The sequence below is a fragment of the Carlito syrichta genome, unplaced genomic scaffold, assembly GCF_000164805.1.
Source record: "Carlito syrichta isolate Samal-C Ts95f unplaced genomic scaffold, Tarsius_syrichta-2.0.1 Scaffold309259, whole genome shotgun sequence".
NCBI lineage: Eukaryota > Metazoa > Chordata > Mammalia > Primates > Tarsiidae > Carlito > Carlito syrichta.
This window is the reverse complement of record NW_007253355.1, coordinates 27230-31271: the sequence shown is the minus strand read 5'-3', so window position 1 is coordinate 31271 and position 4042 is coordinate 27230. Positions and strand designations below refer to the sequence as shown.

At 43.1% G+C, this 4042-nt stretch overlaps 1 pseudogene across 1 annotated transcript; it reads right to left on the bottom strand.

Moving 5' to 3' along the window:
- Positions 1-2234: 2234 nt before the first annotated feature.
- LOC103269414 lies at positions 2235-3729 on the bottom strand (annotated as a pseudogene). Its single transcript, XR_504879.2, has one exon. The product of XR_504879.2 is annotated as a UPF0472 protein C16orf72 pseudogene (transcript).
- Positions 3730-4042: the final 313 nt, after the last annotated feature.

The following is a 4042-nucleotide window of genomic DNA, read 5'->3' as shown; positions in this document are numbered from 1 at the left end:
CATATATGTTTAGGATAGATATTTCTTGTTGATAGATTGAGCCTTTTATCATTATGTAGTTGCCTTCTGTATCTTTTTTGATTTTTAATAGCCTGAAGGGCATTTTGTCTGAAATTAAAATCGCTATTCCTCCTTTCTTTTGTATTCCATTTGCCTGAAAGTTTGTTTCCCATCCTCTTACTTTGAGTCTGTGGGTGTCCTTTCTAGTGAGGTGAGTCTCTTGAAGGCAATAGATTGTTGCCTGATGATATTTTATCCATTTTGCCATTCTTTGTCTTTTCAGTGGTGCATTTAGTTCATTCACATTTAGGCTAATAATTGAAATGCAAGAGCTGATCCCTGTCATAAGGTTCTTACAGAGTTGTTCCTGTTTATTTGTTATCTTTCTTTGAGTTCTGGAGTTGGCTCATGTGTGCTTTTAATCTTTTGCCTGTACTCTTGTGAAGAATGTTGTTGTTCTTTTTTCTTTTTCTTCTGTGTTCAGTACTTTCTTAAGTGTTTCTTGTAGAGGTGGTCTGGTGGCAGCATAGGTTCTTAGTGATTGGATATCTGGAAAGGATTTCAATTCTCTCTCACTAATGAAGCTTAGTTTGGCTGGGTAGATTATTATTGGTTGAAATTGTTTACCTTTTAGAACTTTGAAGATAGGGCTCCAGGCTCTCCTTGCCTGAAGGTTTTCTGCGGATAAATCTGCTGCTATTCTAATTGGTCTTCCCTGGTAGGTAGTCTGGACTTTTTCTCTTGCTGCTTTTAGGATTTTTTCTTTTATAGCTACTTTGTTTAGGCGAATTATGTGTCTGGCAGTTGGTCTTCTCATTTGTTGTCTTGCAGGGGTTCTCTGAACCTCTTTCGTTTGAATTTTTTCATCCTTGATGAGATGAGGGAAGTTTTCTTGAATGATTTCATGAAATTTTTGTTCCAGTGTGGCTTCTGTTTCTCTCTCTGCCTCAGGAAGCCCAATTACTCTTAGGTTTGGTCTCTTGAAGTGATCATTCATCTCTTGCAGGTTTTGTTCTGTCTTTTTGAGCTTCTTTCTATTCTTTTGACAGTTTTGGTTAGTTCTGTGTTTTGGTCTTCGAGCTCTGAGATTCTTTCTTCTGCTTGACTGATTCTGCTTTCCATGCTTATTAGTCTGTTATTCATTTCCATCACAGTATTCTTTACTGCTGTTATTTCTGACATCAGCTCCTTCCTATTTTCCTCTTGTCTCTCAATTTTTCAAATTCTCTCCATTAATGTCTTGATGTCTGGGTTTGTTGCATATGACCAGCCATTCTGGGGGCTCTTCAATGTTTGTGTTCCAGAATCTGTTTTCTCAGTGTCTGATCTCCCAGGGGTCTGTGTGAGACCTATATTCATCTTTTGGTTTTTCTTCATTTGTGCAGTTTTTCCCCCTCCCTACTTTTTCCTTCCCTCCACATCACCGTCTTCTTTAATTCTGGTATTCAGGGGTAAAGGGATTGGTTTTACTTCTGTTTGTTCAATCTCCTATTCTTTATGTATGCCCTCTTACTTTGTTCAATTCTGGAGTTGCACTGTAGGTTGGGGGTGGTCCTTTTTGCAGTTTTGAAATTTACTTAAGGGGGGAGCTGTGATTCAAAATCTGTCTGCAGGTACTAGTATTCACTGACAAGTGTGTGGATAATCTGGAACCCACTTCCCACTACCTTGGAATCTGTCCATGCAGTGGGCCTGTAGGTTTACTCCCTGAAATAAAATGTGGTTAGCCGAGGGAAGAGAATGGAGCAGACAGTGGGTTGAAGAGGGGGGTGGAGAGTTAGAGGAGTAAGGGAGGAAACAAACGTGTGCCAACAAATGGAGAGAGAGACCTATACTGAAACAGATAAAAACAATAGACCTCAGCTACTGACGAACCAATTCCCATACAAAAAAAAAAAATAAAACATATAGTGATGCTAACATACAAGCTAATCAACCACCTTATTGGTGTGCTGCTCCTCTATACAAAGATATGGTTTACAGAAAGAAGAAAAGGAAGAGGGGGGAAAAGAAAGGAACAATACAGTAGGAATAGAATTAAGTCACTAAACTAATATAATCAATGAAGCACACTCTGAGGCTTTTTGTTTAAGTCTAATGTCCTTTCAGTTCTGATTTCTAGCTTTCTTTTCTTTTTTTGAATATTTTAAGCCTACAGAGTTAATCTGGGGGCAGTGTAATAATATTGCTACTTTTAGAGCACTAACACACAGAAAGTGAATCCAATAGAGTTCTGTGTATTGACTATTAAGTATTAATTGCATGACCATCATAGCACCTCTTTACATCACACAATCACCAGAATTAGAAACTGCTTTGAAAACTAAAAACAGGGCACAGTCCAATAACTCGAAGTGGCACACTGCTACTATATAGAAACCAGGTGCATGGTACAGTGCTGCTGCAAAAACGGAAGCCAAATCGTGTTTGTAGACAATTTTAGGAAACTGGCAATACTGTAGAAGCAACACAGCAGCAAATGGACCAAAAAAGAAAGAAAGCATTCTATAACCAAATAAACATCTGATATTTCCTTTCCCTTTGAGAATAAATACAGTTAAGGTCACTTTTAGCCTTGGAACAGATATATGTTTGCCTATGATGATCTTGCTAATGACTACACGATATCTGATGTCCTCTGCTAGGATTATAGTTTTAAGAAAGTCATAGTTACAAGAGGCATCTACTGTAAATACCTAGAACTTCCTTTTATGGCAACCACTATAGAATTCACTTGTCTTAAACAGTGAACAGGGAAGATGGCCTCATGTTTCCTTTGCAATAATAATATATATTGAGGATCAAGTGGCTTTCAAGCAGCATGGTGGGTGTGAAAATGTCTGCATTTTAGATCATTCTGTTGTGTTTATGGGTTGGTGAGTCTGTAATGACATCGCCACACTGGGCTGAGGTACACTTTCTAGTTCCACCATTGTCCAAGTGGAGTGCCATTTCTTCTGATATGAAAGTGTTCAAATCAGCATCATGGAGTCCATTTCTCCTTCGACTACCATTCGATCCACTGCTTACATGGGTAGGAGAGCCTGGGGTTCTCGAGCACATGCTTATACTAGCCATTGCACCACTAAGACCATGCAGAGCTATGGCTTCCCGGAAGGGTTGCAAATCAGTTAGGGGACACTACAGTCAGTCTTGGGGGAGCTTTAGAGTTTCATGGTGGAGGAAATTTTCCACACAGGAAGCTGATCAAATCTTCTCTACGAATAGTTCTTCTGCGTTTTTTAACCCAAGCCAACACATCCTTATTGTGTCGCTGATAGCCAATCTGAATTTCAATATCAAAACTTCCCTGGTGGGTATCCACGCTTTCTTTGTAGAGGTTGGTGACGGCGGTGGCTGCGTTTTGGAAGGGGACCCAGAGAGAAAGTCCTGGCTGCTGACACACTCGGTCTTTGTAGAGCTGGGCCACAGTGGTGGCCGAGTTCTGGAAGAGGTGCCACAGCTTCTGCTGCTTGTGCTTGGGCTGTGTGGCGGCCGCCGCCTCCTCCTGCAGCTCGGGGGGCAGCTGCTCATCCTGCTCGGCCTCGGCCAGGCACTGCCGCTCCCACTTGGAGAACCAGTGCTCCGGCCCATGCTCCTGGATCTCAGCCTCGCCCTCCTCCTTCCACTCCTCCATCCCCCGCAGCCTCCTGCGGCCTCGCCGCCACTGCGTCCTCCTCAGGCAGGGCCCCCGTGGAAGCGTCATCATTGAGTGGCCCGGTGGTGGGGTCTAGCTTTCTTTTCAAGCAGGTAAATTAGTTTGCAGTTAGGGTCAGTTGTCCCTGGTCTGCTGTGAAGGACAGTTCAGATCACCCTCCTTTCACCACTCTGGCCTATGTCCTTTTCAAGCTTGTTTCTCCCATTTCGGTGTTGTTACCTTGAATCGCCAGCAGGTGGTGCTATCTCAGCTGCTCGCCCCAGAGGGGGTGGGGCCGGACAGGAACTGACAGAGACTGGAGATGGATGCCTGCCTCAGGGCACGGGCAGTGGACTCACGGTGGGCAGGACGTCTCGGTCTCGGGAGAGGTGGATTGCCTCCAGC